Source organism: Cupressus sempervirens, chromosome 2 (assembly GCF_028749045.1).
Source record: "Cupressus sempervirens isolate cs-2001-9-10 chromosome 2, ASM2874904v1, whole genome shotgun sequence".
Taxonomy (NCBI): Eukaryota; Viridiplantae; Streptophyta; class Pinopsida; order Cupressales; family Cupressaceae; genus Cupressus; species Cupressus sempervirens.
This window is the reverse complement of record NC_143119.1, coordinates 310,083,242-310,110,647: the sequence shown is the minus strand read 5'-3', so window position 1 is coordinate 310,110,647 and position 27,406 is coordinate 310,083,242. Positions and strand designations below refer to the sequence as shown.

The following is a 27,406-nucleotide window of genomic DNA, read 5'->3' as shown; positions in this document are numbered from 1 at the left end:
TTGTGCAAGGAGAATGAGCATGATGAACCAGGTCAGGGACAAAGATTGGTATGATATGTTGCCATTCAAGGGTGTAATTGTTGTTCACCAAACTTAGATATCAAGGCTTTGTCCATCCAATCACTACAATCAAAAAAATTTCTAGATCCCTATCCCTTTAACTTTCCAAAAGATCCCTTTGCTAACAGACCTTTGAAGCTACTACTTCCTTTGTTGAAACACTTTGACTATCTTGGTTTGTGCATCTTGGAAGATTCTGTGTCCACATTGGACTCCTTTTTAGGGACAACCACCAGTTGCATGATACTGCTATGATAGAAAGGGCAGATGGGAGAAGAAGAAGTTGCTATGGTAGGATTTTGTTTATTGTGATAGCACAATGTCAATGTGTAAATAGCACACATTCATTGGCCACAATCCTTAACTTCAATGGTACATAGTTGATCAAAGAAAATGCAACAAACCCCACTATCACTATCCTACAGATTTTCATAACACATGATCTGTTTTAGTATCCATTATTGGCATTTAAAATTAAAAAACATAATTTTAACTTCAATTTTGGCACAATTCTATTGAATAATCCTATATCTCCAAATATTGGCCTAACTCCATCCAACTCCAAGCCAGAAGTCATAAAGAAATGATAAGGATGAACCTGCATCAGAAAGACAATCATCGATATTATCTTCTTGATGTGTATGAAGATGCTCAAGAGACAGACCCAAACAATATGTTTTTCTCTCTTGCTCAATTTGCCTCCATCAAGGCCTTTTCCAAAAAGTGTTTTGCCTCAAGATTGAGTTATCTTATAAGTTTCCATGGAGAAGGCCAAACTAACGGCTCTATTGCACTCAGATTTAGTAATGTTGCACACGTTCTATGCTAAAAATTTAGTGCTACTACATAAGGTATACCAAGAAAGAAACAATAATAAATACATCATAGCACCCTTACATATCACTAGATTGTTGTACATTTTTCTAATCAAATACAAAAAAAAAATATAATAAATTTGAGAGTATGTAGGTAAAACATTTTATTTATTATTTTCAATAAAATAAACCAAGATCTTATCTTAACGAATCTCGTTGGATATGTTCTGTACCCCAAGCTAACAATTCTTGTATACAATCCAAGTTGCCTCCTCTAGCAATAAAGTGCAGAGGAGTGCTCCCGGGCCACCTATAAGGAAAACATTCAAGATTGGTTGGTCAGAAAATATCCTATAAGATAGGCATCATGCAAGATAGGAAATATAATTGCAAACTTGGATACTTTTTATGTAAGAAACTTAACACTCATCATCCATTATGACACTTATAATTTGTTACAACTACAATGTTCTCTAAATTTTCCATGTGTTAAAACTTAAAAATGTGTTGTTCATTTTCAGAAAGGATCCCAAAACAAGACCTAACATGGGTGAATGGAGATTGAAAATTTCAAACCTTATCATGGTGATTCATAAAATTGTTGGAGATGGTAATGGCAGTGGAGCCTTTAACGACGTCAATGAGTCCATCTGCGCAACCAGATAATGAGCAATGATTGACCCAAATATGACTTCCCCCAAATATAGAAACCCCATCACCATCACTAATTATTTTGTATTTGTAATGAGTTATGGAATTCCTCACCATGACATTTCCTATTGGTTTACAATCATGGACATTGGCTCCCCTACCATCAATAATCATGGCAGAGACAACATGGAAGAATAAAAGTATATTAGGGTCAAGAAGGAGGGGAAGGTAGATTGCAAGCCTATTACCCATGATTTTCAACCTACGTGGGAATGAAGCTCGGTATAATAATAATTTCATTCATATTTTCTTTGTTATAACATTTTTGACCAACTTGCGATTTATTTGTTATGTGATTGAGTTGGTCAGAATTTTGACCAACTTGGGAAAACTTAGGACATGTTTTACCAACTCGGGGATGAAAACTTAAAAAAAAGAGAAATAATAGCTTTGGTCAAAAAATTTGGTAGAAAAACAAGTGCAAATGTTCTAGTGAGTTAGAGGTGCGCCAACAGTTAACTGCCAGTTCCAAATTTAGAGATTTCCATGCACCGAAAATGCATTTTGATGGCAATTCAACTCCTAAAATCATCCAGAGAAGGTTGAGCTTCTATTTTTGGCATCTCCAGAGACTCCTACATCATCTGATTGCTTCCTTCTTCTTTTCTACTTCTTCTTTCTTTGTTTTAAGACATGTAAAGGCTTATGCACCCATTAAATGATATAAACAAGGGTGGAGTCCTACTTAGCACCTCCTAGAGACTTAGTTTATATATATTTAGATTTTTTTATTATGTTTTAGGCATGTATTTGCATGAAGGAATATCTAACTCTCAACACAAATTGAGGAGAATATTGCCTATAAATTGAGGAATTAAATATGTATTCTGGGCTATTATTCTAATGCAATAATATATGTTATTGGTGCTCTCATTCTAAGTGTAGTTATTCTTGTTGGAGTGTGTTATGTTTTGTGAATGTATGTTCATGGGGTATAATGGAGCCAATTATTTTATTATTTTAGTTTGATTGAGTGATCTTTTAATTTTGGTGTTTGCCATGTGTTTACAAATTTTGTTGATGTACTTAGTTGGAGAAGAGATCACATATTTTTCCTGCATAGCTTTTTGTCTCACATGAGCACACTTTTCATAGCCTTGTGATCTAACGAAAAGTGAAACATCTTATGGTTACTAAATTCCCATTAACAATTGCATCAGTGGAATTAAGGAAGTGTTGCTCCTATTTCCACTGGTTACCTACCAATCTTTTCAGAGGCTTAACTCATAGATGTATTGTAGCTTATGTTCATCAGGGATTTACTTTTCAAGTTTTTTTCTTAAGCTTCTTATTTCCCTAACTTCATTATTTTCTTTTATAAATACTTGGTTAATTTAGGAATTCATATAGTTGCATAGTTAAAACAACATTCATTATAAACAAAAAAATACAAAAATATATTTCCTTTTGTGGATACCTTTTCTTTTGAGATAGGAAGTAGACTTAGCATCTTATCCAAAATTGGTCGAACCAGCAAAGGCCTCCTCATGTACTCACATTTATCTTCTATTGAGTGGATTCCAATAGGTTGCAAAATCACCCAAAACCTTGGATTTGATCCCAGATTAGCTTTTCAAGAGAGGAGTTCAAAAGGATTCCTGCCATTAAGCATCATGTAAAATAATAGCTCAACACTTCCCTTGGTCCTCCTATTAAAGGTCTCCTCCTCTCTAATGAAGATACTTTACTAAATTCCCAGTTTGTCGATGACACTACATTCTTCCTAGAACTTGAGGAGGTAAATTTTTGTAAAACCTTGGATAGACTTCATTTTTTCTATTTAGCCTCATGTGCCAAAGTTGCTCCACATAAATCATCAGGTATAGGTTGGTTTGACTCTCCTCCTAATTGGTTACAGTCGATGTGTTGGAAATCGAAAGGCCCTAATAAGATTTTAAGGTACCTTGGTATCCCTTTTGTTATAAATTCTTCAATTAAAGATATGTGGGAGTGGGTTTTTGATAAAATACATAAGAAGCATACTAAATTGAAAACCCACTATCTCTCCTTAGTGGGAATGGTTCAAGTTGTGCAGAAAGTTTTGTCATCTCATTACCTCTACTTTGCTTCTACTTGGTTGATGAAAAATCACCAAATGGATAAGATTGAAAAGGTACTAAGAGATTTTTTGTGGTCTGATGGGATGGGTAACAAAAAAAGACATTGTGTGAATTCGTAGTGGTGTTGTAAAACTAAACAATATGTTGGATTGGGATTGAAGGATCTAAAAATTCATGTTATTATTCTTGTTTCTAAGTGGATTCTAAAGGTTATATATGGCAATGAGCCTTGGAAAGTTCTAATTAGACATAACATTCAATGCTCTATCATTTCCAAAGGTAAAAGATGGAGAAATATTCCATTCTGTGAAATATTATTAGGTGATTTTCAAATCAAGGTTTATGGATCTAATGTATTTGCTACCCTGTCGAAGGATTCAAGGATATTTCTACTAGCTAGAATGGTTTTTGGCTCTTCTCCATCTTATGTTGTTTCAAATAGATCAATTTGGTGGGACTATACCTAAATGGAAAACCTTTGGCACTTACATAGAGTTTCTTAGACAAGCATTGGAATGTTTTGGGTGTGTCTTTAATTAGTGATCTAATGATTGACAACTAGATGGGCACATGGGATGAAATTAGAACTAGACATGGCATCACACAAACTTTGAAAAAAAACTTATACACTAATTTGCAAGGAAATTGGCATATGTAGTTTATCAAAAGTTATTGATTCTAATAGTTTTCTCAAACAATTGATGTGGTGTGATGGAATGATGATTAATGAAGTAACTTCAAAGCAAATATATAATATTCTTGTCTCTAATTTAGAAATCTATCAAAGAGTGATCCAAGGGTGAGGATTATGTTCCCCATTTTCTGAGTGGTCTTTCTCTTTGGAGTATTTTTGGCCAAAAAAATATGTTTTAGATGGTTATTGTTACTTTAAATACTTGCTTTATGATCTAATATGGAGTCCTTAGGTCGTATTCCTATACATTGCAAGGTTTGTGATTCAATTGAATCTTTTGAACATGTTTTTTTTCACTGTGATTTTGGTATCATGATCTAGTCAAATTTTTAAGGTAATCCTATTGTATGGAATTCAAAATCAGGTCTCTCCTAGAGTGAAATTTTAGCTAGGTATGTTGAAGCTTTTGACTCTAAACTTAACTCTTTTTGGTCTATTCTTACCTATGAGATCTTATGGTTACTTTGGAAAGGAAGAAATGAAGAGGTCTTTTAGGAGAAAGATAGAGGGCTTACTTCGTTTACTCGTAAACTTACACATTTATTTATTATGTCTCAGGTGTCACTTTCTCAAGAAATCTCTATGGTTCATTTTATGATGCTGGTCCAAGATGGTATATTGCTTATCCATAAAGATGAGGTCAAAGCATTCTAGTATCTCAATTAGTTCAAAGATGTGATCGACCCAAATGATATTAGGCAAATTGAAAGAATGATCATTCTACTCCAATTATCAATGCTAGTAATGATAATAAGTTGAATAATGATTATCTTTTAGCAGGATGGAATGATGAACTATTTGATTCAGCCTTCTTACAATCAATGGATTCCAATGATGGATGGGCCCCAATCACAAATGAATAGCATGTTTTGAAATTGATAATTTTCCATACATTTTGGTTTGATAGCATTGTAAATATCATATCTCTCTAGCTACATTCCCAAGTTGATTAAATGGGTTTACTACTTTGTAAGTAATGTCTAGTGGTGATCCTAGACTTTAAAGTATTTTACTCTGAAAGTTACTCTATGTTGAATAGTTTTAGCTGAACTTATTGTAATAAGTTTTTATACGATTCTTATGGTAATTTAATTAAAAACCTTGAACAATAATTAATAAATATAACTTTTATACATTATGTATTTTTATTTCTATAAATATATCTAATTTTGTAAATCATTAATTTGTATTTAGGAAATAATATATTGTATGCAATTAAATAATATATAAATAATCATTAAAATTTTCTTAGACATATCTAGAAATATTTTGACTTTCATGTTTATGTTTAATTATTTTTTATATTGGTTTTTTGTATTCTATTGCATTTCTTTGTAATTTTTGCTTATGCCTTTCTTCGATAATTATTGTTATGTTATGTATCTTATTATTTTATTTCTTATTTTTGTTCTTTTTTTCTTTTGCATGATCATTGAGTTTCTTTGGTTTTCATGCTTCTTATATATATCCACTTCCTCTCAACTCCTTTATATAGTTCTTTTCTGCAACTTCTTCTTACATATCATAGAGTGTGATTCAAAACATTGATGTTAAAAATTCACCCATAATCTAATCATGAAGACTTTCAAGAAATTTCTTTATAAATTGTGGAAATTGATAACATTGAACTTAAATTTACCTTGCAATCAAGCAACGCAATATTAAAGATTTAACAAACCTTCTAAAGCAAATTTCAATTCTTCATTTCATGAGGCAATAATCAATGTCATATGTGATGTAGGAGCATACTGGGTATAAGGGCAATCTTGAATCACCCAAAAATATTTCTATTTCTAGTTTTCCAATTTTTGTGCTTTTAATAAGGGTTATTCCTATACATAGTTGTTATTTGAGGGAGCTTTCTAGTTTTAGTAAGTTGGTATTATGTGCTCAAACTATTCTAATCTCATATATGGAGGTTCATCTTTGACATATCCGCATGTTGGATGAGTTTTATCATCATATCATATGTATTGGTCCACTTATTGAATATTTTTAGTATGAATTTTGGCTATCTAAACTTTAGGTCTAGTGATGAAGGGCTAAATGCCTCTAAAACAAGGAAAAATCTTGATCGATGAATGCTTGTGCATTTGTGGGTTGTAGATTGCTAATTGAGGATTCCAAAATGGGGTGATAATAGAACATTGGGTCAATAGTTTTCTAGTTATGGTCTCCACAAGTGGACCCATCTAAAAATGTTATTTGTAAATTGTCTTGACTCGATCATATTTAATAAAGTGTAATGAAATAATATAATATGAGGTTGGCCAACCTCAAGGGTTAGAACTTAGTGTCTAGAACCTTCCCAAGTGGAAAAAAGTGCCTATATAAGGAAGGCCTTTAGGTTGTCTAGGGCAGTTCTGGGTGATAGTCGTAGCTCTGTATTGTAGGCTATTGTAAGCAAGGCACCCATGTGGGTTTGCATATTCTAATTCTCTAACTCTACATTTGTGAGGATAATAAGAAGCTCATATTTTATTCTCACAATTTGTGTTATTTTTTGTGGTATTAGAGGGAGCACCCTTCATCAAGTGGTATCAGAGTGGGAGTTCCTAAGTGTTTGAAGAAATCATCAATTGGGAGGAAATTTGCACTAGGATTGTGGTTTGGGCTGAGCATGTGGATAGATTGCCGATTGTGAGGAATTTTGGACTAGGTTTTTAGCAGAAGCGTGAAAATTCCTCCAGGATGATAGTATGGTGGAAGAGTCACATGTGTTATTCCTAAGGGTTTTAGAGCCCTACAAAGATAGATGCAATCATTGGAAGAACAAATGAGCAGAGGAATGAATATTGTCGTAAGAGATGAAAGTGAGGGTGAAGAAGAAGAAGAAGAAGCAAATGTTAAAGAAGTGACCATTTTGAACCTAGAAGAAGATAGGTTTTTTTAGGGTCATTTCTAAGATTGGAAAAAGACCCAAAGTTTGAGGCTCCCACGTTTTTGGGAAATCTTAACTCAGAGGAATTGATCAATTGGATCAATGAATTGGAGGAATACTTTGAGCATGAAGATATTGAAGACTCGGATAGGGTCAAATTTGCAAAGGCCAAACTGAAGGGTCATGCAAAGATCTGGTGGTAGGAGATTCATAGGGTCAAATTTGTAAAGTAAAAACTAAAAGGTCATGTAAAGATCTAGTGACAGGAGATTCAGTTGGAGAGAAATAGAAGAAGGAAGGACAAAATCACAAGATGGGACCAGATGATAGTTAAATTGAAGTGGCATGCAAATACCTACACTTTGACAAAGGATGGAGTGAAACATAAGTTGAAGTCATTGAAGGAGAAGGAAGGAAAGATATGTAGTTTTGCCAAAATATGTCTTTTTTATAGGAAGGAGTTTCTCAAGGATATTTGGCATGAGTATATATGTTTTGTTGTAATTCCAAATGAAGGTAAGGAAGAAGTAGAGGAGGTACCTATAGAAGTAGCATATTTTTTGAAAGAATCTCTAGATATTATGTCAGATAATGTACATGATGGATTAACCTTAGTGAGGAAAATTAGTCACCAGATGGACTTGATTCCAAGAGTCAGTTCTCCAAATAAGAAAACACACAAAAAGACACCAAAAAAAAGTAAGGAGTTGAATAGACAAGTGCATGAGTGATTGTAGAAGGTGTTGATTTTGGAGAGCCCAAGTCCATGTGTTGTACCAGTAGTATTAGGATCAAAGAAGAATGGAGAATGGAGGACATGCATAAATTTTGGGTTATCAACAAGATCACAATTAGGTATAGATTTACATTGTTGTGGATGGATGATATTATGGACTGTTTGATTGGAGGTATGTATTTTGCAAAGATAGATTTGAAGAGTGGGTACCATCAAATCCAAAGAAGGAGATGAGTATAAGACTCTCTTCAAGACAAGAGAAGGATTGTACGATTGGTTAGTCATGCCTTTTGGGCTAACCAATGCATTGTGAATTTTTATGAGGCTCATGAATGAGGTACTAAAGGAATTTATGGTTAAATTTGGCATTGTTTACCTACATGATATTTTGATCTTTAGTAAGACATTAGAGAAGAATTTGATGAATATTTGTAAGGTGTTTGATAAGTTGAGAGAGGAAAAGTTGCTAATAAATTTGAAGAAGTGCAATTTTCTAAAGAAGGAGTCAACAAACTTGGGATTTGTAGTTGTTACCATTTTTATCACTATGCAAAATGGGTAGAAAAGTTGACCAATCTCTTTTCATCTATGGGTGGTAACCATATTTCAAATTCTTATATTTGACTCATTAAATGCCATGCATACATGAGAGGGATGTGTAAAAGTACCAATCATGTTTTATCTCCTATATCCCTAGGTTTTATAACTATTTGAGTTAGCATGTCTTATGTTTGCCATCAAGCCTTGCTCAAAGTTTAGGTCATGATCTTGTGATAGATTCATGTCTACATGATCATGAGCAGCTATGGGTTAACCCTCAAAATAGTGGTGACAGTGTGACACAGTCATACAAAAAAGGTCAAATCCATGTTCAAACACTTGGTCAAAAGATTAAATTCTAAGTTCAAGAGATAAGTTATGAAGTAGTGAAATGCCTTTGATTTCAAGGTCACGCAGAGTTAATGGGAAATCATGGTTAAGATTGCAATAATGTGATTCCTCTTTGGTTGCATGGTTGTGAGGTTAAAAGCTTGACCCCTGGGTTTGATTGTGAAGCTACAAAGAGGAGACACATGTCCTAGTGGCCCAACTATTGAAGCTAGAGTAGAGGGAGACAAATCAAAGGCCAACATGTAGCACACTCCAAGAGGGTTGAAAGGTCAAATAGAAATGATAGGGTCACATTTTGAATGAGTTTCATAATATCATCGATAGAAGAAGCATGAATTTATTCAAAATTCTTCTTTCAAAAAAGAAATAAAGAGCATCTTGTCACATGATCGCACTAGGCTAATGTTGACCTAAGGTTGATGCAATGAAATGGAAAAACTGTATATTGCATTGTTTCTAGGGTTAGAGGTTGAGTCAAAGTTTAAGTTGCGAGCCTGTGAAAGTCAACCTAGCCAACATGAAAATATAGCTATGAGGATGTGAAAGGTGGTGACCCTGGCCTATCAAATTATAACACGTGGCTCTTGCTAGGCATTTGGCTAAGATTTTGACCAAAGGTGGCAAAAAATGATAGTACCAGGTTGTAGAGCTAGAATAAAAAAATAAAGAGTTGATCCTGGATGAATCAGAGCCAAGGGATTGAAAGGAAGAACTAGATATTTCAAATGGCTCTAGACGAGAAATGAAAGTGGCACAAGTAGTTTAATATACCATGGCTCTATTAGCTGATACAGTTAGAAGAGCTTCATGATTAAGAGAAGTAGAGGAAATAGGATCAGTTGGGAAAGTTCCTATAGCAAAATATCACCAAATGTATCATGATCATCTTTCTAGTTTTACCTGAATACAAAAATAGTAAATGTAAGATGTAACTTTCTGAGAATATATGTACTCTTCTAATAGTTTTTTCACATGTGCCCCTCCTATTCGAAGCTTGTTGCAATACTTCTCTTTATAAGGATTTATAGCATGTGGAAACAAGGGGGTTGGCATTTTTTGGAAGCTTTTATGCAAAATAAGTGTGGTTGATACCTCTTTTGAGTCCTTCATATCTTTTCCTGCATTTTTCTTGCAGTCAGTCTGAAGAAATGTTGTGGAACTACCTTTGAAATCTGAATAAAGGAATAGTTCATGAGTCCTTATTATATCGTTGCTGCTTGAATTACTAATTTGATATAAATTTTGTGATTTATTCTGAATCTCTGAGTCTATGTCTTAATTTTTTTTGCAAGGAGAGTTTTGGGATATGTTCATGCGGGTCATAAGTCGTGAATCTATACTTTATCTCAAATAGTTAACTATGAATGTTACCATTCCTCAACCTCTTATCTAAAGTGCTCTACTCCTTATGATATACTTATTTATGGGCTCCCATTGGTCAATATTATGCTTGTTTTAGCTATTCAAGAGTATTATTGTGTTATTCCAGTATTATCCTCGCATTGATGTTTGGTGCATCACCCCATTTACTTTTTCAGCATCTACTTTCAAATAATCCTCCTATCCCTTTCCCTCTCCACTTTAATTTATGTCTAAAGAAGTAAATCAATGAAACATCATAAGGAACCAGCCTATGACCTAGAGATTCACTCGTAACCCTAGTACTTCCCACTACCTATGAGTGTTTCCATGTTACTCGAAGTTGACTAAATTAGAATCTAGTCTAGTTCTCATTTTTGTTGATGTGTACAAAATTGAATCAACCTACTTAGAGGTAAATAATATACACATCTAGTGACTCTAATTATGAAAAGATGAGTGCATATGATTTATGAGAAGCATGCAAACAAGAAGTAATTCTAAAAGTTTTAAATATAGAGAATTTTCCCCACCTAGAAGGAGAAGTAGAATAGCTAAAATAATCTAGGATACCCTCATTCATACTAGAAGTGCCAAATCTACTCCTCCACCAAAATCTCCTATCATTGTTGAAAAGCAAGTCACTGCTCCAATGAGAAGAGTTGTTCGGCAATTCGCTTTCATCCCTTTCAATCAAGGGAGTCCACTACTTTTTTCTCAACATCATGATATCCCTTTAGTTTCTTTGAAGATTTTACTAGACTTCATTAGAGAAGGCTAGACAACAACATTCAAGCATATTAGAGATTTTGCCACATTATGCAACATGCATCATGTCACTGAGGAAGATGTTGTTGTGAAGCTCCTTGGAGCTTCATTTAAAGAAAAGACTCTACAATTGTTTCTAAGCCTTTTTGTGGGCTAAATCAATTCTTGGGATGCATTGGGAGACATCTTGACAAGGCATTTTGAAGACAAGTCAGATTTTTTGTCTCTTGTTGAGTAGCTCACAACCATAAAATGTGCTCCTCATGAGTAGATGATAGATTTCAATTATAGATTTCAAAGAACATGGAGTAGAATACCAATGCAGGTTAGGCCTTCAACAGAGCATGCTTTTCTATATTATTTAAGAAGCCTAAATAGTGATATCTTTTTTATGATCCAATCTATGAAGGTTATGAAATTTCTATAAGAGTTCAAAATAGTCTTATTCAAGCAGCTAAAATTGCTCCTAGGCCTCCAATGCCTATATATTTAGATATTCAACCTAACATGCCTCTAGCTATACCACCTTTTAACCCATTACCAGTCATCCAAAGTCAGGAAATAGTAGTTATAGGCCCTTCATCAGAGCTACAAGACCTAAGAGATGGCCAAAAAATGATGGAAAGCCTCATGTAAAAACCTTACCAATGAGCTAGTAAACATTAAGAAAGGAGGATATCAAGATAGGAAACCATCCCAACCATAGAATCAAACTTCAAATCAACCTGCTCAATAGTAGTTTCAAGGCCAATACCAATATAATAGGAAAAATTATAACCAAAGACCTTTTAGGCCTTATAATCTTAATCCTTTGAATATTGCTCCTCCTCCAAACAATGTTAGAGGCATGTTCCTACTCAAAATAACCTAGCAGTAGACTATGATTGGTGCTACCCTTGTAATCAGCAACACAATCAGGCTACATGCTCTAATGGGACAATGAATCAAGCATTAATGGTTCAAGGTGCTTCTATTGCACAACATACATCTTATGTTGATGCTGAGAGGTAGCCAAAGGTTCCTCCTATAGATGCTACATTTATGAACTAGTAAGAAGAGAAACATTATGATGTGAATAGAGATAGTACCACAAGTGGTGTCTACACTAGATCAAAGAAAAGAGCCCTAGATGGTGACTTTTGTCACAGAGGTTTGCACCCTTGTCCAAAGTTTTTACCTAAGGACAAGCTTGTGAAACATGGAAACAACCTCCAAGCTATGGGACTTGAACTGTGAGGTTGAGTCTCTGGAGAAGGCCGACTTCCTTTACTATCAAGATGCACCTAGCTACTCTTGGAGAGGAAAAGGGAGAAAGAATGCATGAAAGAAAATCTACCTACTCTAACCTAAGGGGGTGATGCACCAAAATAGAGTGTTCAAACCAATCTCTGCCCATACATGCACTATTGAACCATCATGACACCAAAAGATATACCCATCTAGACTTTCTTTAATCCAACAATCACATGCAGATCAAAAAACCCAAATGAATAACATAAGGAAAGAGAGGATTCACTTATATACCATTCATAGGCCAAAAGAGATACAGTCATGCAAGATTGCAGATCTCTACAATACATCAATGAGAGGCAAATAGTTCTTGCACTTTACATCAACAGCTTAAGGAAATAAGAATGTCATATGGTTCAGAGGTAAAGGGAATTTACAGTGAAATTACAGAGCAATATCAAAGAAGTCAGAGAAGAGTTGACCTTTTAAAAATCTACAAAATTTTCCTTTATAGTTTAGGCATAATTGAGATATTTTCCAACTGAAATTATTCTACAACCACTGCCATTAAGTCTCTAAAAAGATCTGGAGAAAATTTGATTTGGGCACAAATCTAGATGCAATGAAATATGATCTTTGTTGAAACAGGGCCCTGAGAAGACAAAAATGATGCCATTAAATAGTTCTAACCAAGTAGATAGATAAACTAGGGTGGTGGACTATTCTCTTTCATTCAACATTCATTTGAGAGTGGTTGAAATTGATCATGAAGATCATATTGTGCAAGAAAACTTGACTCCCTTCGTTTTTAGCTCATGAATCAGCAAGGTCAGCAAGTCAACTAAGCCCTGCAACAAGAATAGACCACGTGGGCCAATGATTTTTTTTTTTTTTGTCACCCCGTAAAGTCTCCATGCGGTTGACCATATATTTTCAAACAACTATGCCATCTCCTAGCTTAACTGTGACTGCGATATAACTACCAGTCCCAACTCTGCTCCCTTAACTGTTAATACCTTGGCCAGGCATGCAAGGACACGTGTCCTTGAGGTGCTTACCTACATTTTTTAAAGTCCTCACATCTTCATAATGCGAGAAAGCATCAATCATTGATCTCCATGAGATCAACGATCGTGAAAGATCCTTATATACTGCGCTTGCCCCTCAAAAATTTTAGGCCCACAAAACACTCAGCATCCAACTAGCACCACCCTGTAGCCTTGAAACAACTTGGCCCGACCTTGCTACGTGTCACCAGGGTGCTTGCTCGCATTTTTAGGAAGTTTGACAAAACAAACAATGCAAGAAAGTAGGTGCCAATCAAATTGCCAACTCACCCTACCACCTTGTCTACCCTATCTATGACAGCTCAAAGAAGATGGACCCACCTACCATGCAACCAAAAAGCACTTCCTCACATTGTCAGGAAGTTTGACAAAACTCAAAATGTGAGAAAGTGAGCGCCAATAGAATTGCTAGCTTAGCTAGTAGCTCTCCCCTCTGTGGCCCATAGAATAATAAGGACCCACTAATCCATGTGTCACAAAGGGGCTTCCCCATATTACTCAAAGGTAATGCATTTGGAGAATGCAGGAAATCACCCATCGTGGATCTAGGCAAGATCTGATGGCACAAAAAGTTGCAGGCCGAGAGAAACAAACTTGTAAATGCCATAAGTTTTAAATGTTTTATTTTTTCATATTTCCAGGGGATTTCAAAAAATGGAAGGTGACCGTTTGGGTAGGCTTGCATTTAAATTCAAATTTTGGCGAGGGGCAAAATAGGTAACATTTCTAGCGACTCAAAGGGGATGCAAGCCAGCTATGCATGTGACCAATGACCTTATGCATCCATTGGGCTATAGAGTTGCAAAAGATTTGGATTAGTGCACTGTGAAACCCTAACCCTACCTCTGTGGGAACAAAACCCTAAAAACTTTCCCTCTGTCTCTATAACTAGAACTAGAGACCAAAAAAAACCTTCTGCAACCTTCAAAACTTCAAAAAAATGGCTATCTCATAGGGGGAAACTTGTGCTCATGCACTTCTTGGAAAGTAGGAAACCAACAGAAAGAAAACTACTCTAACATATACATGAAACTTCAATCCCTATCAGAGACATGGCTTGAGATAGATCCCATTGACTAGGATAGGAAAAATTTCACCACCAGGCTTGCTTAATTGAAAAGCATTGGCCTGCTTGCAACTAACAATCAAATAGGGACCACTCCATAGTGCATCAAATTTTGAATGTCTTCCCAGTTTTGCCTTGTCTGCATCCCATTTCAAAACTAAATCACCCTCTCTAAAGGTTCTAAGCCTTCTTGTCAAAGCTCCTTTTCACCTGTTGTTGATGTGTTTCTAAGGTCTGCATGGCCTGACTTCTTTTCTCTTCTAGCTCCATTAGCTCTGCCATTCTTACTGTCATAGCATCATCTTCAATTAGCTCTAGTTGATAAGCTAGTTCTAGGGATGGAAATTCTAATGAAATTGAAAGCCTTGTTTCTCTACCATATACCAACATAAATGGTGAATTTCCTATTGACCTTTTAGGTGTTATTCTGTTGGCCCACAGTGTAGTCCTCAACTTTTCATGCCAACACCTCTAGTTATCCTTTATAGTTCTTTTCATAATCCTAATCAAGTTTTTGTTGGACGACTCAGCCAAACCATTACCTTGAGGATAGTACTTTTAGAATGTGCTCAAGTAGATATTATGGTCAATTTTCCATGCACAAATCTGAGCTCCTACAAAAGATCTTGCATTATCTGAAATAATTGTTGAAGGGGTACAAAACTTGGTCACAATTTTGTCAAGGAAATAAAAAATTGAATATTTTGTGGTGTCCCTCAATGCAACTGCCTTTTTCCATCTAGTGAAGTAATCTATAGTAGCTAAAATCCATTTGTGACTAGAACTAGAAGGAGGATCGATAGGCCGTATGAAATCCAATCCCCATTGAGAAAAAGGCTGGTCCACCTGAATGGGATGAAGAGGAAGAGCTGCAAGCTTTTGTTTACCAGAGAAAAAGGCACATTTTTCATATTTCCTTACATACTTATGACAATCATGGAATAGGGATGGCCAGTAATAACCAGCCCTCATGGCTTTCATTGCAATTGTCCTTGCTAAGAAGTGACCACCATTAGGGCCATCATGAAGCTCTTTGATCATTCTTTCAGCTTGGTTTATGTCAATACATCTTAATAGGGCTCCATTAAAATATTTCCTGAAAAGGATACCATCAACTATAACATAAGGAATTGACTATAATCTATTCTATCTCCTTTTAGTTTTATCTAATCCTTGAGGGTATCCATTGCCTAATAAGAAATTCTTCATATCGTCCATCCAATTCCTTGGGTCATCATTTCTTGTCTCTTGTTGCTCTATTTTTATCATAGCAACTTCCTCATCTGGTTCTTGATATGATATCATCTGTTTACACAACCCTTTCCCTCTTACTAGCTTGGTGATCTGGATGTCAACATCATATTCCATTACTTTAATAATCCAACCAGATCTCTTCTCACTAATATCCTTGCTCAAAAGGAAATCCTTCACACTGGCATGGGGTACTAACAAATGAATTTTATTATGACATAGGAGGTGTCTAAATTTCTTTAATGCTCTGATGACTACAAGGGCTTGCTTCTCTACATAGTTGTATTTGTCTTCATACTCTTTAAGCCCTTCACTAAAGAAGACTATGGGTTGCTCTTCATCTTTATCATTTTTTTGAGTCAAGACAATAGAAATGCTTGACTCACCACCAAGGGTATAAAGGATAAAATATTTTTCAAAATTTGGATTAATGAGAGTAGGGGTTGAGGCTATGGCTACCTTGATCTCTTCAAAACTTTCCTTCCCTTCCTTGGTCCATGCAAAGACCATACTTTTCTTGAGCATAGTTGTAAGGGGTTTTACCATGGTAGCAAGATTGGGGATAAATCTCCTCACAAAATTTATCCTACCAAGGAAACTTTGCAACCCTTTCTTATGTTTAGGAAGAGGAAGAGCAAGTGTTTCTTTTGTTCTTTCTGGATAATGGTTAAACCATCCTCAGATACAATGTGTCCTAATAATTTTCCTTGACTGGTAGCAAAGACACACTTGCTTGGGTTAAGGGATACCCCAAACTCTCTACACCTTGAGAACACTTGTCTTAAATGATCAAAATGATCTTCTACATTCTTTGAATACACTATGATATCATCAAGGTAAACTAATACAAACTTTCCAATCACATTTTTTGAAGGTCATCTCCATTGCCTTCTGAAACATAGAACCTACATTGGTTAGCCCAAATGGCATCTTACTATAAGCATAGGTACCCCATTTGGTAGTAAATGCAGTTTTGTACCTATCACACTCTTTGACCAGCACTTGGTTGTAGCTAGAAAATCCATCAAGAAATGAAAATCTCTTTGAACCACTGACATTGGACAAAATCTACTCCATGGAAGGGAGAGGATGGTGATCTTTAAGGTAAGCTTGGTTAAGGTCCCTAAAGTCCACACACAATCTAATTTCTCCATTCTTCTTCCTAACTAGGACAAGGTTTGCTACCCATGATGAGTGCTTGATGGGGAAAATTATATTGGCCTCAATCAATTTGGATAGCTCCTTTCTCATTAAGGGTTCAATTTTGGGACTCACTGGCCTCTATTTTTGTCTTACGGGTTTGACATTATCAATTAAATCTATGGTATGTTGAAACAACCTTGGGTCAAAACCTTTTCAATCATCATACATCCAGGCAAACACATCATTAAATTCTCGACATAGATGAAAAAAACTTTCTTGCTCAATCTCATAACATACCTTCCCCATGTTTAAGGATTTTCCACTAGCAACCATGATTGGGATGTGGTCATCTTCGTCAGTAGCTAGGTTCATGACTCTGCCTATTGCTTATTCATTTGGATTAAAAACACTCTCCAAGGTAATGAGACCCTTAGGCAATTTGTTGGAACTGAGATTAATGATTTGATCACCATACTAATCCTACAGTCTTGATTGGTTTCTATCTAAAAATTTTGCTTCATTCTACAAGAAGCTTATAATTTGTTCATCAAATTCAAACACTTGCCAATGGATGTTGTTGTTAGGGATGGAAGGCCTTACTACCATTTTGATTTGTTACTTCTTCTTCTCCTCAATATTCCCTGGCACATCATGAGATGCACCTATTGTTGCAAGTCTATCAGCATGTCTATTTTCTCTTCTAGGGATGCTTTGAATATTAAATGCATCAAAACCCTCAAGAAAATCCCATACCCTATGTTTATAAGACTTGATCAAACCATTCTTGGTGATATTCTGATTTCTCACTTGATTAACCACCAACTCACTATCTCCATATACACTTAAAGCTTGAATTCCTCTTTTCTGAGAAAGTAGGAGACCCTAAATCAAGGATTCATACTCAGCCACATTATTAGTGCAACTAAACCGAAGCCTAAAGGAGAAGTAGTACCTTACTTGTGCAAGAGAAATCAACATCACACTAGCCCCTGATCCATTCTTATTCCTTGAGCCATCAAATTACATGCTCCATATCCCACTCACATCTTCTTTAGTCTCTACAAGATTGGGGACTAGAGCATCCTTCTCTAATATACAATATGTACTAAGGCCTGTATCAAGGGCTTTTTTCATAGGATCAAATTGATATGCATTAGCCCATTCATCTAAGATAAAATCAGGTATCTCTGCTAGGGAAGTAGTAGGTTCATTCATTATGTCATTCACATCCATTTCAAGGATAGTGCAATTCATGTTGATGAGATTAGGGGTGTAGGGTTCAATATGATGGAGGACTAGAGGCTCTGCCCTAATTGAAGCTTTGGTCCCATATCTTGTTCTAAAAGACATATATGACCAGTCAGAAGATACGTAACCACCTATTTGGGCAGTGAAGTCTCTTAACAGATAGATGGAAAAATGTGGCTTGACTTCAACAACGGATATATCTTGAGTTACAGTACAACTAGGGCATGCATGTAGGGCCATTTCCATATTCCTAAGGATCCCTATAGTCTTGATAGTACTACCATCCAACTATAATACATCCTTAACAATGGACTCATATTTCATTTCCAAAGCATCAGCAACACACCTAGGCATCATTGAACTACTAGCCCCTGAATCAATCATGCAATTGCGGACTAGTTTATCTCCTATAATTAGAGAAACATAAAATGGAGGGGGTCTAACATTTTTATTTGTTTCTTCCTCCCTTGATGGCTTTACTAGGCTCGTGGCACTTTCCATGCTAGGTGGCTGATCCTTTGGTTCAATACTTTCCAATTCTTGCTGCAGCAACCTCTTTTGCATGGGTATAGTAGCAACAACATCCCACATGGAAATATTCACATTTGTCTTCTTCATTTTTCCTACCACACTAAATGGTGTAGTAAGTACCTTGGTAGAAGCCTTGGGACCTGCATTTGTAAGAGGTTGAGTTGGAACAACTTGAGGGTCGCTTACATCTTTTTTGCCATTATTTTGCCTTTGTTGCTAAAGGGTATTTCATTGATCATTTACTACTTGCTCATGAGGTATTGCATTTTAAATTGAGGCATGATTAGGAGGAGGAGGGGTAGTGTCTTCAATAGCTCTTCTTTTGCTACTAGTGTTGTGAGCAATGGAATCTTGGTTTACATTACAATGCTCCTCCTCCTGATGATTCATAAAGGAGAAATCACCTTGTCCTTGCATATACGAGGCATCTTTGAATTGGTCCTCCTTGTATAATTGTCCTACTACAAGCTCTTGGATGGTCCCAACCAAATAAGATTCAGCCTTTTGACACATGCAATGGGCATAGGAGTAGTTACATGAGGGACAAAAATCCTGATCTTGGGCCATGTTATTTTGAGGAACTATGGCCCTACTTTGGTTTACATTTGAGGTTGAAGCATGGCTATTCTGCCTATTCTAATCAAAAGAATTATTTCCATAATTATGATTTGGAGGCCTACCACTGTTGAGAGTTTGATATTGCAATGGAATCCTGGTTTACATTACAATGCTCCTCCACCTGATGATTCATAAAGGAGCAATCACCTTGTCCTTGCATATACGAGGCATCTTTGAATTGGTCCTCCTTGTATAATTGTCTTGCTACAGGCTCTTGGATGGTCCCAACCAAATAAGATTCAGCCTTCTGACACATGCAATGGGCATAGGAGTAGTTACAGGAGGGACGAAAATCCTGATCTTGGGCCATGTTGTTTTGAGGAACTATGGCCCTACTTTGGTTTACATTTGAGGTTGAAGCATGGCTATTCTACCTATTCTGATCAAAAGAATTGTTCCCATAATTATGATTTGGAGGCCTACCACTGTTGAGAGTTTTATGTTGCAATTAATGAGCCTTACCACCTTGAGCTTGTTGTCTCTCTAAATTCACCACTTTATTGCTCACTTTCTGCATCATAGAGAAGCTATCCTCCAACTTCTTCTCTTGGACCTACAATCTTTTATCTATGTTTAGCATCATAGATTGCATAATTTCCTTGGTTTCATCCATTCCATTTGAAGATGTGGAAGCTTGAGGGACTAGAGCAAGGGATTGTGATGTGGAAGTTGTGGGAAGAGGAGCCATTGTTGGTTGGTGATTTGAAACATCAAGGAAAAAAGGCATAGGAGGCCTTGGAGCTAGCTTACCTCCTTGTATTAGGATGTTTTCTAACTTTATTGCTATGTCATAAGAATTAGGAAAGATATCAACTCCCATAGTTTGGATTGTAGTAGCAATATCACTATTAAAAGCTCTGAGGTAATGCAAGAAGGCATTACCAGGGGTAGGTTTTACTAAAGTACGTATTCTATCCCATGTCTTTTGAAATCTATAGTTGAAATCAGTCATACATTCATGGGGGGCTCTTTTTATAGTAGTCAATTGTTCTAAAAGTGACAAATGGTCACTTTTGTCCTCAAAGTGTTTGCACAATCCTACTCCTAATCCATCCCAATCTACTATAGAACCATGAGCCAAACCTCTATACCATTGTAGTGCTTTTCCTTTCAAGGATGAGGCTAGAAGCTCGACTACAAGATCATCCTCTGTAATACCATGGATATTGCAGACATTTGCAACTTCTTGAATGTGTTCTAAGGGAGAGATAGAAGTTTTACTAGTAAATTCTAGTATACTTTTGAGTGCAGCTATTCATATGTCATGTCTTTGGGCCAATAAAAGAGGACTTCCACCATTAAAGGTGGCAAAAGCATGAGCCCTAGGTTGTGCCATATAGACAAGTGATCTATTGATATGTGTTGATGGCAATCTAGGCTGAGATCTAATAGCAGGAGGAGTAGAGATGGATCTTGCAGGTGTATTTTTTACTATTGCACTCCTAACTAGTGATAAAGATACTCTAGCCTTCCTTCTTCTAAGATTTGAAAATGAAAGCTCTTGGTAATGAAACTTACCTCTAGAAGATGCCCTTGTTTCAGCTTTGGGCATGTATTACTACAACTTTGGTCTAGAACCAGATGTATTTGAAACTCAGAGTCACCAAGTACTTGAAGAATGAAACCCTTGAAGGCTTGAACATTGAAGCCAGTACTATCTCCTCAATATTAATCTTGAAACCTTCCTTTTGACACCAATAGACTTGAAATTTTTTGAATATTGTCCCATCGGGCATGCCAAAAATTGTTGTCATGGAGGTTTGCACCCTTGTCCAAACTTTTTACCTAAGGACAACCTTGTGAAACATGGAAACAACCTCCAAGCTGTGGGACTTGAACTATGAGGTTGAGTCTCCGAAGAAGGCTAGCTTCCTTTACTATTAGGATGCACCTAGCTACTCTTGGAGAGGAACATGGAGAAAGAATGCATGAAAGTAAATCTGCCTACTCTAACCTAAGGGGGGTGATGCACCAAAATAGAGTGTTCAAACCAATCTCTACGCATACATGCACTATTGAACCATCATGACACCAAAAGATATACCCATCTAGATTTTCTTTAATCTAATGATCACATGCAGATTATAAAACCCAAATGAATGACACGAGGAAAGAGAGGATTCACTTATATACCATTCATAGGCCAAAAGAGATTTAGTCATGCAAGATTGCAGATCTCTACAATACACCAATGAGAGGAAAATAGTTCTTGCACTTTACATCAATGGCTAAAGGAAATAAGAATGTCATATGGTTTAGAGGCAAAGGAAATTTATAGTGAAATTGTAGAGCAATATCAGAGAAGCTAGAGAAGAGTTGACCTTTTCAAAATCTAAAAAATTTGCCTTTATAGTTTAGGCATAATTGAGATATTTTCCAACTAAAATTATTTCACAACCACTGCCATTAAGTCTCTAAAAAGATCTGGAGAAAATCTAATCTAGGCATAGATCCAGATGCAATGAAATCAGATCTTTGTTGAAACAGGGCCCTGAGAAGATAGAAATGGTGCCATTAAATAGTTCTGACTAGGTAGATAGATAAACTAGGATGGTGGAGTGTTCTCTTTCATTTAGCATTCATTGAAGAGTGGTGGAAATTGATCATGAAGATCATATCATGCAAGAAAACTTGACTCCCTTCGTTTTTGGCTCATGAATCAACAGGGTCAGCAAGTCAACTAAGTCTTGCAACCAAAATAGACCATGTGGGCCAATGATTTTTTTTTTTTTCCACCTCGCAATATCTGACAAAACAAACAATGCGGGAAAGTGGGCACCAATCAAACTACCAACTCACCCTGCCACCTTGTCTACCCTATCTATGACAGCTCAAAGAAGACAGACCCACTTGCCACACTGCCAAAAAGTGCTTCCTTGCATTATCAAGAAGTTTGACAAAACTCAAAATGTGGGAAAGCAGGCGCTAATAGAATCACCAACTTAGCCAGTAGCTCTCCCCTCTATGGCCCACAATAACAACAAGGACCCACTGATCCACCTGTCACAAAGGGGCTTCCCTACATTATGTAAAGGTAGTGCATTTGGAGAATGCAGGAAAGCACCCACCATGGATCTAGGCAAGATCTGATGGCGTGAAAAGTTACAAGCTGATAGAAACAAACTTGGAAATGCCATAAGTTTTAAATGTTTTATTTTTTGTATTTCTAGGGGATTTCAAAAAATGGAAGGTGACCATTTGGGTAGGCTTGCATTTAAATTCAAATTTTGGTGGGGGGAAAAATAGGTAACAGTGATGTAGGGACAAGTAAGGACATGTTAGCTGAGAAACCATCCTCATTCCAAGGATAGAAAGAGAAAAAAAGAAATCCTCTTGTTGTCACTCAAGAGCAATCACATCAGCAAGTACACCCTATTGTCCCTAAAATCCAATCCAAGGTACATGCTACTATGCCATTTAATATTGTTGAGAACATCAAAATGATGAGTATCACCATGTCTATGTGGGATTCTCTAGCTATTCTAGGATAAGCTGACTTATTGAAGGAAGCCTTGATAGTAGATATTCTGAATCAAGTTGTTGATGAGCCTAGCAAGGTTGTATTCACAAATCAATAAGTTGTTACTCAAGATAGTAGCAAGAAAGGAAATCAGATCCAATGCAAGGATGTGAAACCCCCACCATTTTATGTTTCATTGACTATTGGAAACAATTTGGTTCATAATTACATGGTTGACAGTGGGGCTACAAGCTTTGTTATGTCCAATAAGATAGCAAACCAACTAGGTTTAAAATATGAACCCCTAGAGAAAGGTGTAGTCCAACTAGATGGTTCATGCGTCAACACACTAGGTTTCACAAAGAATGCAAGCCTAACACTTGATGCATGTCCTACTTTTTTTATTCCTCAAGATATCTTTGTGATAGATTGCCCCCATATTTTTCCCTTTTCTTGTCAAGAGAATTTATAGCCATGATAGGAGGCTATTTATCAGTAGATTGGTCTCATATGCTATTTAGGACTAGATATTGAACCAAAGTAACAATCAAGTCTGAGTTGCTTGCAAAAAACTACATTGAACCTTACACATCTAGTGTGATCAATGCTAATTTTATTGCACTTGATCAAGAATAAGACCTTGTCACCCAAGATACAAATACTCAACTTGATAGTATCCCTCATGTCTTGCTAGATGAGTGGGCAATAGAAAACTCCCAAAGAAATGAGACTAATGGCATTAGCATTTAAGATGTTATAGATATTGGTCTGGGGAATTATATCTTCCAAGAAGGTAGACTAGTAATGCGAAACCTTGTAAAAAATAGAACTGATCATCTTGAGTGGCAAAATCAAGTTTGGGAGTTATACTTTGATGGCTCTAGGAGCAAGAATGGTTCAAGTGGGGGGTAATGTTGATCTCTCCTCAGGGAGATAAATATTACACAACTTTTCATTTCAATTTTTTATTTACCAACAACATAGCTAAATATGAGGGACTGATTCAAGGATTGGAATGGGCCAGAACAAGAGGTATCAAATGCATAAAACTATCTAGTGATAGTGAGTTGGTTGTCAACTAGGTGATATTTTTGCACATGACTAAGAATGAAAAATTGAAAGGCTATAAGCAAAGAGTGTGGGATATAATTGAATATTTTGATGCTTTCAATATAGTTTCTATTCCTAGAAGATTAAATGAGCATGCTAATAGATCGGTTGCAGTAGGAGCACAATTTTCTATAATTGGCAACATTAGCAAAGAGGAGGTAAAAGACATATCAAGGTTGTGGTCCAACCTTCCATACCTAATAATGATGTCAATTGGAAATTTTTTGATAGTGATTAACAAATTTTGAATTTTGTACTTGAGGAAGACATGCATTTAGCCTTAAATCAACATAAAATAAAGGAACAATATGGTAATCAGGTTATACAATTGAGTTCCAATGAACTACCCAAGGGATTGGTCACCCTAGAATCTATCTTTAAAATAGATGATTAAGTCAAGAAGAACAAAACTAGCTTCGTAGTTCAGCAACATCATTACAAAGATCTTGGGATTGTAGAGAGAAAGAATTTGAAGTTTGGTAAAGCAATTCCCGCTAAAGAAAGGTAAGCTTACACCCAGCTTTTTCAAGAATTCAATGATGTTTTTGCTTGGGAATATGTGGACCTTAAGGGTTTTGATCCACACCTTGCTCAACATACCATTGAATTAGAGCCCAATTCCAAGCACATAAGGCATAAGCAAAGGTTGGTCAATCCAAAGTTAGAACCCTTAATGTAGAATGAGGTTTTAAAACTCATTGAGAGTAGAATAATATTTCCTATCAAACACAATAGTTTGGCATCAAATTTGGTTCCTATTAGAAAAAGGAATGGGAAGCTAAGATTATGTGTTGATTTTAGAGACCTCAACAGAGTGTTATTGAAAGACCACCACCCTTTGCCATCTATGGAACAAATGCTTCAATAAGTTTTAGATTCTGACAAATTTTCAATTACTAATGGATATTCTAGCTATAATCAAGTCCTAGTCAAGGAGGAAGACCAATTCAAAATTACATTCACCACAAAATGGGAACCATAGCATATAGAAGGATGCCTTTTGGCTTGTCTAATACAAGGGAAACTTTCCAAAAGGCCATGGAGATGGCTTTCAATAATTTGATATATAAATTTTTTATGATCTATCTGGATGATATCACATTTTTCTCCAAGCATGCTGAAGATCACATTGAAAATGTTAAGAAAATACTAGAAAGGTGTAGAGAATTTGGTTTTGTTGTCCATGAAGGGAAACTATTGGGATATGACATATCATATTGGAAATATAAGAGGAGTAATTAAGAGGGGAGGGGTGAATCAGTTACTACTAAAATAAATCCCAGATCCCTTAGATGTTAGTACAAAAATGCAAACTGAAAATTAAATACTGTTGAAGCTTAGTAAACACACATAAAATGTTGTAACTCAGTAATAATTGAATTAGATTGGTAAATTCTTAACATATAAAATTTTAGATATTTTCTATGATTACCATTACTTTAACTAAGTTACAAACATATAAAAGAAAATAATATTAACACATTTGACACTAGGATTTAATGTGGACACCCAATTTGGGAAAAACTACCGATTGCAACTAGTTATTATTTTCACTCTTTTGTAGTGAGCCTTGTTAGGAGCCAACCTTGTTAAAGGTTATAAAAAAGACTGTTAGGTGTGCCCCTATTAGAGGATTTAATCACCCTGGTAGGACTGGCCTTATTAGAGGACTTGAGACAATTCAATAGAACTGCCAACTTGTTGAGGATTTGCAAATAGTTGTGAAGCCAACTTTGTTAAGAAATTTAGATCACTACTACAATGGTTAGAGAGTAACAATGAGATGACCTAATTTTAATACAACTAATTTTTTGATTATAGATCTTTATTTTGGCTTGTACTTGATCCTTCCTAATCAAATATAGGTTTGTTGCTCCACAAGTATATTTTGCTTATCTTTCAAATTTGCTTCCTCTTCTCATCACTAAATCTTCAATAACATCTTCATGTATTACACACACACTTTGAAATCACAACCTGACCTTATACTTATATCTTCTATTTTGTCAAATTGGCTTAAATACAACTTAGAATAATTAATATTCATTAGCTTAGTTAGCTAGAATCAATAGATAGATCAATTGAGCTTATTATGCCAAAATAAGAAAATCCTTCATTAGCTAACCTAGCTCAGTAGAAACTAACTCTGAAATGATTTCCTTTGTTAACCAATAGAAGCTTGGTTAACACTACAAACTTGTGAAAATCCTTTGGCAATGAAGTGAGCTCAGTTAGCATTGCTTCCATCCAAATTTTCTTCATTAACTAAGTGAGCTTAGTTAACAATCACTTTCTGCATCTTTTCCTTTGACGCTTGAGTGAACTCGATAGAAACTACCTTCTGAACTAGGCAAACACAAGAGTGCTTGGTAGACACTAAAAATTGTCTTCACTGCTTGAGTGAGCTCAGCATATACTGACTTATAATGATTATGACATTTCTGTAACACCAAAGACAATGCACAATGAATCAATTATATCCAACAATATCCTTCTTTGGAATTGATGGAAACACAACATATCATAGCACAATGAAATTTTGGATTTAGACTTGTGAACTCCCTCTATAAATATGAGTTCTTCCTTTAACTAGATTCTATTTGCAACAACTACTACCAAGTTCATTCAAAACTATCTCTCTCTTTCAACAAACTTCTTCTTTGGAAAACTTCTCCCTCTTTTGTTCCTTTTCTAGTTCCAAAAATTTCTCAGAGATATGATAGTAAACTTCTCCCTCTTTGACAATACATGCCAAAGGCAATAATTCTATAAATACCAATGTACCTTAAGTATTGATTCATTTGCAATATGCCCTTTACTAATTCTACACCAACTGATTGATCTTTAATAGGTTGTGGTTGATGTATCATTAAACTTCATTTAGTGAATTTTAGATAGGGGAATGACCCCTATCTTACCTCTTAGATACAAAAATGCATCCTTAGGTAATGGCTTGGTGAATATGTCTGTAATCTATTCTTTTGTATTCACATATTTCAATCTGACTTCTTTATCCTACACTAATTCTCTTAAGAAGTGATATTTTATAGCAATGTGCTTTGTTTTGGAATGAATTACTAGATTCTTTGATATATTGATTGCATTGGTGTTATCACAATATATAACTACTAGATGTTTGATCTCTACCTTCATTCCTTCCAATAGTTGTTTGAACCAAACAATGTTAGAACAATTGACTGTTGCTGCCACATATTCTGCCTCTGATGTGGATTGAGATGTACAATTTTACTTCTTGCTTGTCCAAGATACTAGTCTTTTACCAAGAAAGAATGCTCCACCACTAGTGTTTTTTCTATCATCAATAGTTCCTCCCTAATCAGCATCAGTAAATACTTTTAAGTCTAGATTGCCTCCAAGTTTGTACCATAAACCATAGTCTTCAGTACCTTTCAGATTTCTCATGATTATCTTGATTTCCATCATGTGATTTTCCTTGTGATTTTTTGAAAATCTTGCCACTATTCTAACTATTAGAGCAATATCAAATCTTGTGTACACTACATACTTCAATTTTCCAATCATTGATTTGTATGTGGTTTGATCTACTTCTTTAGAATCATCATTTTTGGAGAGCTTATGTCCAGTAGACATAAGGGTTCAATTGATCCTGAATATTCCATTTCAAATTTCTTCAGTATCTCCGTGATATACTTAGATTGAGTGATGTAGATACCTTTTTTGTTCTG

General features: G+C 35.7%; 1 pseudogene; it reads right to left on the bottom strand.

Moving 5' to 3' along the window:
- Positions 1-65: 65 nt before the first annotated feature.
- The window catches only part of LOC149572329 (putative E3 ubiquitin-protein ligase XBAT31), a 98,946-nt pseudogene continuing 71,605 nt past the window's right edge, over positions 66-27,406 (bottom strand).